Source organism: Piliocolobus tephrosceles, chromosome 8 (assembly GCF_002776525.5).
Source record: "Piliocolobus tephrosceles isolate RC106 chromosome 8, ASM277652v3, whole genome shotgun sequence".
In the NCBI taxonomy this organism is placed as follows: Eukaryota; Metazoa; Chordata; class Mammalia; order Primates; family Cercopithecidae; genus Piliocolobus; species Piliocolobus tephrosceles.
Window position 1 is genome coordinate 143,165,637 of NC_045441.1, and position 13,515 is coordinate 143,179,151.

The window sequence follows — 13,515 nt, forward strand, 5'->3', positions numbered from 1 at the left end:
TTCAGAGTAGGCCATGCTGATCACCAATATCAACTAAATATGATGAAAGCCAGGGTCTGCATACCCCAATCAGAGGGCCCCACACCCCTTCACGAGTGCTGAGTCTGGAGGGTCATTCCAGGGCTACCCAGGTCATAGCCTGACATCCTCTGAACAGCCAGCTCGAAAGGCTTTGTAGCCTGACATGAGTCCATCGCCACTGAGAACCTGCCATGTGGTGCCAAGACTTGAGGGGCGCATGGAGGCTCATCTGTCTTTGTGGGTCTAGGGGCTTCATGGCGTGGAGGGTCTCTGCATCCATGCTGCACAGGATGTCAGAGAAAAACTGATTCTGCCATTTGTAAAATGGTAGGGAAGGCTTTTTCAGGACTGTTGTGAAAGGGGAGGGAGATTCAGGCTCAACTTCAAATACAGCAAGATTCGCTGGGGGTTTATTATGGGCAACGAGCAGAGAGAGGGGTCTGTGGATGGACAACTGCTGAGAGAAGGCATTGGTGGGAGGGGGTTTTTGCTAAGCTGATCTCACAAGATCCTTGCTGAAGGCAGGACAAGGACTTAGGCTCAAAGGTGGGGGATGAGGAACTTGCTAGGTTATGGAGGGTGATCAGATATCAGGGGCGGGGACTCTTGCGAAAGCTGGGCAATGCAGGCCAGACAAGATAGGATCAAGGTTGAAGCCTGGTCAAGAAGAGGACTCAGAGGAGCCTCACTCAAGTTTGGTCAAGAACAGAGTCTTTGTAAGACCTCCCAGGGTCTCTTGAGGTGGCATGTGTTTGCTCGGAGGGACCCCATGCAGAGCGTCACGGGCACATCCATGTTTATGCGAGGGATGTATGCTGTGTGTAGTGGGAGGCAGACGCACAGCACAACTGAGAAGCAAAGAGAACTCGCCCTCGGTCCCTCCCTTTCCAGCCCTCCCTCCGTCTAACCCAAAGCAGCCTGTGTCCTCCTTCCCCCAGATCCCTCCCACTCCCTTCCACGTCCAGGAGCCCCCTTCCCTGGCAGGAGGGCAAACCTCATGGCCAGGGTCCGCAGCTCCCCTAGGTCTGGAGACAGAGGTGACTCCACGTCTCCAGTGACCATCGAGAGTCAGCAGCTCCCTGATCCCTCTCTCTGTGATGGTACTTTAAGCTCCAGGAGAACTGGGGAGGAGGGGGGCATGTTGGAAAGGAGAACTCCAAACATATGTTTAGACACCGTGAAGTGGTTAAAGTGTTCCAAAGTGGACAAAATAGATTTGTTTCAAGAGACAGCACTTAGCCAGTAATGATGGTCATCTGCCAAGCTATCAAATCATCGTTAGAAATTCAAAACCAAAGCATAAGTAATCGTAAAACCAGCAATAAATGAATAGATTTTAAACCCCTCCCCCCCACCAAAAGCCATAAGGTGGATGTCAGAATGCGTACACAAAAACACTCGGAATGGCCGTTGGAGGGACCCGGTGCTGAGAAGAATCGGGATGGCCTTCCTGGCTTCCTCCCCAGAGGAGGGGCTGGTTTCCCCAGCAAAGAGGTTCACCTGCCCCGGCCCCTTTCCAGCCTCACCTGCAAGGTTTGGGCATCTGGGCCATTTGTGCAATGGGGGTAGTATCCCCAGAAGGATGTTGGGAGCGATTGCCTGGGTCTCCCACCTCCCCACTGCATCCACACACCCTCTGGCCACTCTAACGGGCACGTGTCTGTGAAGAGCCCTCCAGGAGGCCACAGAGGCTGGGCTAGAACTTCCACCGAGGCCTGGGGTCTGTGGAGTCTGACAGACACACTGCAGTGTTTAAAATACCCGTGCTAGACCTCCTTAGGTGGAATTTTCCCTGAAAAAATGCAGATGTTGCACAGAGCCTCAGCTATGACATCTTTTTTTTCCTTAAGAAAATGTGTACTTTCATTAGAGTCCGTGGACACCTTTCTGATATTTGTGAGGTTTTCCCCCTTCTTAAAAAATTGATGATCTGGTAGAAATTAGATGAGGTGTCCAATGCAGCTCACAGCCTTGCAGCCTCCCGGGTTGGCTGTTACCCGATGTTTCTGTGAGATGCCACCACTGGGGACCCTGGAAGTGGGGACACAGGACTCAATGTACTATTTGTGCAACTTCCTAGGAATCTATAATTATTTCAAATTTAAAAGTTTTTTCTAATCTGTGGTCTAATAAAAAACACAAAAGTATTTTTTGACTTTGAAAAATATGATATAGCATATGGCTCTTCTCACAAAAGTCATTCCCTTAAATGTTTTCTGCTTCTTTGGGGGAAGCTATTATTAATCTATTCAAGTTCAAAAGTTAATATAGTCCCGACTTTTGGGAAATGCATTTTGACTTCTAAGCCACTTCCAGTCTGGGTGTGGTCAGTCCTTGGGGCTCCTAACAGCTCCCATGGTGCTGGATCAAGTCAACACAGTTTCTCGGCTCATGTGTGAATGAAAATGAAGCCGGCCTATATCTTAGACGTGTGTGACATCATTGAGAAAATATTTCATTTATTCCATTTATAAGAATAAGGTAGTATATAGGCGGGCTGAGGTGCAATTCTTTGGAAGAGAGTCCCGGTAAGAATTGACCAAACGTCTTCCAGCAAGTACAACACACTAACGTGCTCAAAGATCCGGGAAATTTTGTTAACTCTGCTGGGAAACCAAACAACCACTTCTTTTCTTCTGTGGGATTGGCTACTGCATTAACCAATCAATCCCATCAATATTGACAGACCATAGGCCCTAGGTTGCCATCCATATCCATCGCGGCGCTGCGTAGATGGGAATATTTTAGGAAGCATTTCACTGTTTGCAGTTGAGCTGTCACTTTGGTGACTGTGACTCCTGGAAGCATAGGATCCAGTGGCTTAAGAAATAAAAAGCACCGTGCACACAGGATGGGGCTGGTGTTGCTGGCCTGTACCCCCTTCTTCTCTGTGTGAAATGTAACAGTGAACCTGAAGGTAACACCAATGCGCTCGATCTCAGCAAAGTGCTGACTAACTGGAAACTGGAAGGCGTTTAGAATTCTTTTGGTCACATTTATTTTACAAGCCTATTTCTATAGCAGTATTTGACTCTGGGTTTCCTGGAGCCTAATTCAAACTCTAGGAATATTTCATCCCATCCTAGCCTATTTCTGTATTTCTGGCTGTCAAAATAGTTCAAGCTCTTTCAGGATGGTGACTTAAGCTGCCATGTTAACTTGGAAAAAAAAAAAAAAAGATTAAATGTGGCTGAGGTGATTGTCATTCCCATTCCCAGGAGGACAGTAGGGGCCCCATCTTGCTCAGGGTCTATGTTACATGCAGACTTCATGGTTTGAGGGGCTCCACGTTCCTGAACACCTGCTTTTTCCCTGTGCCTGGATAAAACTGCCTGAAGTCCCATCCTTGCATGGCAGTCCCTGAGGGGTGGCACATCGTAGCTGCACGAATGGCTTCGAGTCCACCTGGGAAATAAGAGCCGAGCATGGTAGGCGCTGGTAAAGTGCAAACCCAGCCCTGAGTTCTAACCCACAGGTGTTTGCCGTGGGAGGCGTGTGGGGCTTCTTCAGTGTATTTACCTTTTGATAGGTCTGATGTCCTCTTGCGGTGCTTCACAGCCCGTCTCCAACCCAGCTGCACCCTCCCCAAACAAAATGCACTGAGCTTTCATTTTGTCTGTCAAACTGATGCATCCTGGGTGAGGAGGCAGGTGCCTGGTGCTTCCAGGCCCCCAGTTCCAGCAGCATCTTGTTCGCGGTGTGGTTGGACCACATCAGAGACTCCTCATGGCCTCTGTAGTAGATGCAGGGTCCACAGCACGAGGTTTGCGGGTGGATGTGCATCTCAGGCAGGCAACAAAGCCATTGTCAGGCCAGCACTTCACACACCAGCCTTTGGGCCTCAGGTAAGCTTGAGATCAGTTGTCCTCTTTCACGACTAAAAAGGCCACTGGAAGACTTCCAGGAGCAACACAAAGGAAGCAGTAAATTACCCATCCCTGCAGATGCCTGTTTCATCCGAACACTCAGCCGGCTCGCGGTTCTGCATCATTAGGATTCTGCAGAACCCCACGCCACTTGTACTTGTTCCATTTGATGCTCCATCCTGAACGTCTCAGACAACCGTGTTCTGATCAGGGCGCCAGAGTAAGGCTAGAGGTGACAGGGAGCCGTGGTAGTAACAATAGTGGCCCCAGCCAGTGTTTATCCAGCACTTGCTCCGGGATAGGTGCTGTGGCAAATACTTTACATACTTTAGCTCATTTCATCCTCACAACAGCCTGTGAGGCAGGAACTGCTATCATCCCCACTTGTCAGCTAAGGAAGCTGAGGCACAGCAGCTTAGGTGATGGGGCCACATGCACGCAGCGAGGAAGCAAAAGCAGTGGAGTTGCATCTCGGACCCAAGCAGTGAGGCTCCAACAGAGCCTGTTCTTCCAGACAGATGGTCATTGCACGGCGCGGCTCAGCCACCTGCCCTCATGCGGTCTGAAGGACAACTGCAAATCCAGAGCGATGCCCGGCCTGCACTCCCATTGAGATGAGTCTGGGGAGGCGGAAGCAGTCATACCTGCAGCTCGTTCTCAGCACCTTCTCCGCCTGTACACCACCCCCAGGGCCCATCCAAGCCAGCTCTGGGGTGAGCGTGCAACACGGCACCGTCTCCTGCTCTGAGAAGCCTTCCATGTCGCAGGGAAGAGATGCTCCTCAGGCCCCGATGACTCTTAAACCAGTGGGGGGCCCCGTGGAATTAAGGGCTCTGCTTCCTGCAGCAGCTCAGCCTCCATGCACAGGCTGGGGTCATACTCCATGCACTGGGAGGGCTCAGCCCTTGAACTTCACCCTCTAATGCCAGCCTCTTAGCCCCCCAGGCAGCAGCCCTTGGCTGGCCATTCATTATTCTCTTTTGAATGTAATCGTAGCAGCAGTTCTGGGCTCTCCACACAGCACCAGCCCCTTCCTTGTACCAATCCTATGAGGTTCAACAATTCATCCGAGATCCACAGCAAACTTCAGGGCAAGGCCTAGACTCTTGTCTTATCTGACTTCCAAGCAGGCGCTCTTGACTGTGGGCTGGGGGCTGATACCAGATGTCTGACAAGGGGCAAAAGGCAGCCCCAGGCCCCAAGACCCAGGATCTCCTGGCCTTCACATCGCTGCCACCTGGGAAATGTGCTCACAGCGGCAGCCTCTGTGACCACTGAGCTGCTGGTCAAAAAATCAGCCCTGGTTGAGATCAGCCCTAGTGAGGCCATGCCAGCACATGCATCTGCAGCTCACGCCTGTAGTGAACAGTGTGCAAAGCAGCAGCGCTTCCAACCCGCCCTGCAGGGCTGAGCCAGGAAAGCGGGCCCGCGGCCTACAGCTGGGCAGGGAAAGGCAGGAGGTCTCAGAGAGCTGGCTCCTGAGCCGCTGTGTGATGCTATGACCGGCAGCCGAGGTGTGGCCCCTGTTCCGTTACAGCGCAAAGCCTCGGCGCTGGGCATCAGTTAGCAAGGGGGGCTCTGGCAGGCTGGGACCCAACTTCATCACACTATCCTCTTCCAACCCTGCTGTGAAATTTGAAATTACTGTTTCAGAATTCTTTGTCCTTTCTCCTCCTCTCTCCCACTGACCCCAAAACCACCCTGGGAATATCTGACTTTTTTCCTCTGTAGAAAATCTTATCTACAAACAGAGCCTGCGGGGTGTTCACAGATGTGACTCTGAATTATTTAAAAGCTGTTTCCTTAAGAAGGTAATTATGGTTGGGACCAATCTATACTCATTTGGTGCCTGGATATTCAAACAACTTAGGTATTGGGATAAAAAACCAACAAAACCATAGTGAATATGTTGTGGCTTTAATGTAAATATGAAAGGCAGGCCCACTTAGAGACGTGGATGCCAACTCCACGTGTGGGAGTCGAAATCACCATGTGACTTGCAATGCAGCCCCACAGCCATGCAGAGAAAGCGTGCGTGTGGCGGGGTTGAAGCTGGCTGCGCTGGCTGACAGCACCCCACGGCGTCCCGCAAGCACATGTGGGAGCTTGGGATCACTAGGCAGCCTGGTTCCCGCTCCTTTATGGCATCAAAAGTTAGGTTTCTCTCCCTCCTATGCTCTTCATTTGGGTTTTTATAAGAAAGCAAAACCAGCCCCTACCACCAGTGGTGCCCAGGTGGGTCCATGCAGCAACGCCGGACGCAGTAGGCTTCCAATCTCTGTTCTTACACCCGTGCTGCTGGGAGCACCCCTGCCCCTGCCCCACCTTCTCCCTGAGGGACCCCCTCCTAGACTGTCGAGGCTATGCCCACAGCTCCCCTTCCATCAAGCACGGGGCGCCCACACCTGGGGAGACGTCAGGAGCATGGCATTCCAGAGGGCCCATGTGTCACTGGCACACTACATACCAAGGAGTTTGCCCGCCATCCTGCAGGTCCCAGGAGGAGCACTGTCAGACGTCCCTCTCTAAAAGCTTCTGGTCACCATGCAGCGAATGGATGGAAGGGCCCGAGATTGCAGACGGGAGGGCTGCTGGGGTCCGTGGTGGAGAGGATGAGAGTCTGGACCAGCTGGGGGGCCTCCAAGGAGGGGCTGCCTCTGCAGGACCTGCAGGGAGAGATGCAACTGGAAAGGGCCCGAAGAGCTGCCGTCTCAATCCAGTCTGGGGAGGTGTGGCACTTGCCAAGGGTGGCGAAGCATCGTGCAGAATCCTACAGCCTGTGGCCCTTAAAACCTGGGTCTTGTCTAGTCCTAACAAAGAAGAAATAGCCCTGGCCGGGCGTGGTGGCTCACACATATAATTCCAGCACTTTGGGAGGCTGAGGCGGGTGATCACAAGGTCAGGAAATCGAGACCATCCTGGCTAACACAGTGAAACCTCATCTCTACTAAAAATACAAAAAAAAAATTAGCCGGGCGTGGTGGCGGGTGCCTGTAGTCCCAGCTACTTGGGAGGCTGAGGCAGGAGAATGGCGTGAGCCCGGGAGACGGAGTTTGCAGTGAGCCGAGATCGCACCACAGTACTCCAGCCTGGGCGACAGAGCGAGTGAGACTCCATCTCAAAAAAAAAAAAAAAAAAAAAAAAGAAGGAAGAGCTCTGCTGCCTCCTTGGGTGCAGCAGCAGGTGACTGGGTGGGTGTCTGGAGAGTGGGCCCTCATGCCTCTCACCCTGCAGGCCAGCTGGGCAAAGCTCTGGCTCTCAGAAGCAGCAGCCGGGACACAGCGGGAAGCTGCCCCAACACAGCCATGGAGCCACCACCGAGGCTGGGGCGGTCCAGCAAGTGCACAAACCCGTTTCAGACCTGAAGGTAAAAGCCAGCTCTTTCCTACAGATCATATGGGGCAGAACCAAAAGGACTAAAAATGTAAAAAGATAAAGGAAAGTAAATGTTAAAAAAAAAGAAGAAGAAGAAGAAGAAAGCCTGTCATTTCTAAAGCAGCCTGCTGCCTAACTTCAGCCCTATGTCTTAACACAGCTGCGTCGGACAAGTTTGTCCCTAAGACCCACAGCTTTCAAACATTTTAAGGAGCAATTTGGTTGCCAAAGAAAGTCTCATTATAAAGTGGCCTTTATGTGAGGGGACCTTGCCAAGTCAGGCCAAGACAGAGGAAACTGGGCCCTCAGTCCTCAAGTAGTTTTGCTCATGAAATCCCTAAGAGAATTTTTGAGAAATCATGTATCCCATACATATTTTTAAGTTGTCACCTAAAGTTTTTCTCATTAATTCAAAACTATACAGAATCAGTTTTTAGCATATTGTATTTTATTTTAAAATAAATTACATCATCCTGTGATATCTAAGTATTGTGGCAATTTGATACCTACCACCGCCCAGTTAAATGTTTCTGGAACAAGTTCTTCTTAGCTTTACATCCTTCCTTTTCCTCCTCGAGCTGATATTTACATTCCATTTGTTGGCCCATCACCCCAGAATTCTGTCCTAATGTCATTTAATCTTGGAAATCTTGTAAAGGTTTTTTCTTTTGAATTTCCAGTGACCATAAGACCATAATCATTGCTTGTTCGATGGAATTATCATCATAATTATCACTTGTTCACATCAAGCAATTAGGATACTTTACAAACTTTGATAACTGTTGGACATAAAACGTTGTGATTGCTCTGAAATGCATCTCTTAGCGAGCTGGGCATGGTGGTTTTTCACTCGGCTCATGAGCGCACCTGACTCATTTCCAGAGAAGACCTTGTCAGAAACGTGTGCGCTCCTGGTTCTGTCCCTGCTTTTGGTGGTTGCTTCTTTTTGTTTCTGTAGAATCTCTGAAAATGTGTTCATGTAAATAAATAAATGGACAGAGAGGAGCCTTGTTATAGCAGTGCCATTTTCTCTGAACTCCTGACCTATATGCCAAAACATTGTGGCCCATCCATTCTCTGTCATTAAGGATTATTTTTAATGATCTATTGATTTTTAGCTCAGTGAGATTCCCCTTTGGTTTTGTTAAAATCAAAGGATGACAAGCCGACCACGTTGCTGGGGGCTCTTCCCCATTACTGGGCCGGGTGGGGTTCTCTTAGTGAACTCAGCCTCGGTGGTCCCTCATCCTTCATGCGGGGCCCACCTGTGTGCAAGATGCCCCAGGGACAGATGAGGGGCTCCAAGGCCTTCCTTGCCCTCGCGACGCCTGTGTAAGGCCATGATGAAAGAGGCACAGGAAAGGAGCAGCTCCTTGGAGTGAATCAGGCATGTCCATTCTCAGCACAGTTGCCAGTAGGCTCCTATGAATGCGGAGAGCCTGGGAACTGGTCTCCCGAATCCCGCCATGTGTCTGTGCTTGAAATCTTCTGGACCCACAGAGGTGCACACGTGAGCAGCTGTCCTGGCGAGTGGAGTGTTTGCAGATTTGCTGTCGGAACATGTTAGACTTCGGTCCGGCATCTTGGGTGGGCGAGCTGGCATTTGGCTAACACAGAGTGGAAAGCAAGCCGCGCTCGGAGCTGCACACCCTGCAGGATGTCTACAGGTGCTTTGTCCTCTCTACTACCTAATGTGGGAGGAGAGCTGGGCTTCACTGCCACCCAGCAGCCCTCAGTGCCTCGAGGAGCACCTCCAGGCTGGGCACTGTGCCAGCCACTGCACCCACTCACCTGTGGGCTGGGAGACACACACACGAGTCCACTCAATGCACAACTCCTCTGGCATTGAACACCTGCCAGGGGCCTAGTGTGATGCTAGAAGGACCAAAAATAAATGCCACCTACTGGGACCCTGCCCTCAAGTTGCTTAAAATCTGACTGGAGGAAAAAAGATATGGCAAAAAGCACAACAGTTGCCCACACTGTGTCACACTGACTCTCACAACTCAACATTTGGAGTTCAGAGAAAAGAGGCTGGGTGCTGTGGCTCATACCTGGAATCCCAACATTTTGGGAGACCAAGGTGGGAGGACCTGTTTTTATTTTTTGACCTTCTGGGCTCAAGCAATCCTCCCACCTCAGTCCCACGAGTAGCTGGGACTACAGGCATGCATCACCATGCCTGGCTAATTTTTACATTTTCCCTTGGAGAGATCAGTTCTCCCTATGTTGCCCAGGCTGGCCTCAGACTCCTGGACTCAAGTGATCCTCCCGCCTTGGCCTCCCAAAGCATTGGGATTACAGACGTGAGCCACCGCACCCCAACCCTTTCCTTTGTCTCTTCTATTTTGTTCATAAAGCATGTCTCTATTGATCACTGCATGTATATGTGGAAGGAAGGACAATATGATTTTAAGAAATGTAATATTTAGCATCTTGGCCCCAAGATTCTACAATCCTTTCATGGGATTTTTTTTTTTTTTTTTTTTTTTTTTTTTTTTTTTGTGTCTTGCTCTGTCACCTAGGCTCCAGGGCAGTGGTGCAATCGTGGCTCAAGCCATCCTCCCACTGCAGCCTCGACCTCCAGGGCTCAAGCTGTCCTCCCACTTCAGCCTCCTGAGTAACTGGGACCACAGCTGTGTGCCACCATGCCTGGATTTTTTTATTTTTATATTTTGTAGAGATGGAGTTGGGCTTGATCTCTTGAGTCCAGGAGTTTGAGACTAGCCTGGGCAACAGAGTGAGACCCTACCTCTGCAAAAATTACAAAATTTAGCCAGGTATGGTGGGGTATGCCCGTAGTCTCAGCTACTCGGGAGGCCAAGGTGGGAGGATTGCTTGAGCCCAGGAGTTTGAGGCTGCAGTGAGTTATGAATTTATCACTGCACTACAACCTGGGTGCAAGACCCCTGTCTCAAAAAACAAAAATGGAGCTCAAAGAAAAGAGATATCCAGTTAAGGTGAGTAAGTTTAAACAGTAGTCATGCGGGCTCTGGGCCTGAATCTGGTCTTCGAATACGACTGATGGCACAGCCCTGAGGTGGGCAGATGGCAGCCGCAAGAGCACAGAGAGGGGGCAAGGTGGGGCACAGAGGGGTCTTACTGATGGCCACAGGGGAAGGTGCACGTGAGGAGTGAGCAGAAATAGGGCAGGAGAGGCCTGGACTAGAAAGGCACAGAAAACCCAGGCAGGGGAAGTCAGGCCAAGGCAACAGGGAGATGCTGGAGAAACTTCTGCCCAAGCCTCCGCGTGCAGACACCATCCTGCAGTTTTACTTCTTGTGGAAATGTGAGAAAGGGAAGGGGCTGCTCTCCTCCTCGTTTAGATCCATTGCCTATTGGTTTTCATTGGATCTGGTCACCAGTTTTCCAAAATTTAGCACAGTGGTGATTCCACCCATCCCCTGAACCTGCTGGGCCACTTGGAAGCATGTCTTGCAACAGTGCACAGCTACACCATGACCTGCCCATGGCAGGCAGCGAGGGAAGCAGCCTCGTGAGCAGGCATGAGTCCCTGCGGTCTCACTGTGTCCAGATCTGATAACAGCTAATTCCACCAAATATGAGAGGGGCTCACATTTAATTAAGGAGTGGCCATTTGTGTGCTCCAGACTGGAGGTCCCCACTGCCCTGAAGTCAGAAGAAGGGTCCTTCAGGGAATATGCCAATCTTTTCTTATTTCTCTGCTGAGCTCCTGCCCTCTTTGAATGCAATTATGGGAACAAATAAAATGGCTTAACTCAAGTCCCCTGCGGGACAGTCAGCTCTCTGCTGATAAAACCAGTTGTGTGGGCAATCATTAAATGAGAAATCTAATATTTAACTAAATTTAATAGTCTGTTGCTTTGGTGCTTTCCTGCGAAGGGTGGGATTTCAATAGAGAGGAACGAGGTATTCACGTGCAGCCTGTGCGGTCCGTGAGCGATCAGAACGTGGTGTGTTCCCGCATGAAGCCAGAACTCTCAGATCCAGAAATGGGAACGGGTGTTTGGTGGCCAGGCTGTGTTCCGTTAGCTCTAGGCAAGCCTGAGCTAACACATTGCTCCCTGAGTTTAACTTTCTCCTTCGTGATCAGCATTTGAGATCGCACGGTGGCACCTGAAACATCAAATTCGCATGCGTTCATACGGAGACAAGACCTTTAACCCACTGTGAGAGGGGTCTGTCCACACTTTCTCTCATTTTGAGATTTAGTCATCCAGACAGGCTCTTGCCACCAGCAGACCCCCTCGCTGAAGCCCTTTCTGAGACGCAGAAGCAGAAGCAGAAGCTAACTGGTAGCAAGAAGCCCATCTCTGTTCTCGTTGGTAGAGGGTCTGTCTACCTTTCTCCTGCCAATTCCCCTGACCTACGTGGGTTGCCACTTCTATCATTTGACCCACATTTGCACACCCCAAGTTCCTCACCTGTTTTCCACCTGGGATGATCATGTCAGCAGGCAGAGCAGCAAAGATCACAGGTTCTCCAAGGGTTACAGCTGAAGCGTGGAGATGACCTCATGAGATCCAGGCACTGGTCTCCTCCAGTCGGCTGCAGTTTGGAGAGTATGCATGGATTGCCTCACAGTCCCAGAGTCCAGTGAATTAACTTAGGCACATCATTAGTCTTCTAAGCGTCAGAAACTTTTCCATCAATGTAATGCAGTTTGCTTTGGGTTCTCGGGTCTGTGCCGTGTGGGAAACACTGGTTGACAGTCCAACCTGTTTTTCCAACTCTTGCCCTTCAAGAGGTCTGAGCCTGGGGGACTTTTGCAGCTTCCTGAGACACTCAGGAGGACCTCTCAGTCCTGTTTAGTTTCCTGGGGCCACATGGGAACAAGGAGAAAGACTTGGGTGGAAACCCAGACACGTTACCATCTAAAGATGCTTAATTCCCAAGAAATGAATTGATTTTCCACAAACCCATCTACCCAGGGTACTCAAAACTAGTGCATTTTGTTCCTGGGATGGGACTGAACACGGATACCTTGGCATGGGTTAGGGAGAAGGATTTGCAACCAGGAAAATGACCTAAACGTTCATTTTGACGGGTGCCTGAGATAGGGTGGTCAGGCCCCTCTTGGAGGAGGTGACACTTGTATTGATGGAGGAGAAGGAGATAGCAAGGAAGATTTCAAACACAGGGCAGCACGCGCAAAGGCCCTGGGGCAGCAAAGAGCTTGGGAAATGCTGTTCTCTTCATTACCCAGCAGCACTCCCTGCTAGTCTTCCTTTGCTGTAACTGTGAATAGAACATGAAGGATACGCAGTCACTATCTCATAAACCAACTCCTCTCACCCGAGTGTGTGCCTGGAGCATTGCATTAAGGGCTGAGGGCATTTGGACTCAATGAGTCCAACACCAGTCAACACCAATGAGTGCTGCCCCCATCCATTAGGAACGTGGGCTGAGGCTGTGAAGCCGGCACGGGGGCATGCAGGCACCTTGGCGTGGAGTGTGCTCCCCTAACTCACGTGCATGACTGCGAGGGAGAGCACGCCACCTCTGCAGCCAGGTCTCTGGGTCTCAGAGTTAAGGTCAAGTCTACTTGGGCTTCCCTCAGACTTCACCACTGCAGACAGCCCTTGCAGACGCAGCTGTGTTTCCTGCTGTCTGCAAGGGACACGTTTCTTGCGTGCTACATGGTGTTCGGAATCTTTCCCAGTGGTGGTCTAACGTCAGATTTGTTAAAACTCTACCTGTTTGAAAATGAGTGTCACCATTTCTCCACTTATTTTTTAATCAAAGCTAAATATTCAAACGTGTGTCCAGCAACTCACAAGTCATTTTCATTTTATTTACGCATCACAAGCACTGGGAGCTTCCGTTTCCCTCTGTTCCTCTACAGAAGGTTGCCAGGCCTGCCGGGCACGGTTCTTGAATAAAGCCACAGCCCCACGTTCTCAACACTAAGCCACACGTCCAGAGTCTCCTAGCGATGGGCAGTCATTTGACCTCCAGCTGCCCTGGAGAAGCACCCACCTGCAGAGCGTCAGAGCAGCACTTTTTTTTTCTTTCCAAGGGAGTTACACGGGAGGATGATTGGACATCCATTCTAGCATTGTTTGTGATCATTCGTTTACTCTAAACAAATGCACAAATTACAGCTGCTTCAAAGTGATCTGACGAGCCAAAGGCCAAGTTCCTTGCAGAAAAATTCCCTTTCACAGTGACCCACAAGTTGTCCCCACCTGTAGGCTTAGTGTGAGAAGGGAGAAAGGAAGATGGGTGGTTTTGATGACACATCAGACGATGAAATGAAGTAGAATGGCCA

The 13,515-nt window shown here is 50.3% G+C and overlaps 1 protein-coding gene across 9 annotated transcripts in view; it reads left to right on the forward strand.

Moving 5' to 3' along the window:
* DPP6 (dipeptidyl peptidase like 6) overlaps positions 1-13,515 on the forward strand; it is a 1,140,747-nt gene that overhangs the window by 1,101,864 nt on the left and 25,368 nt on the right. The window lies entirely within an intron of this gene.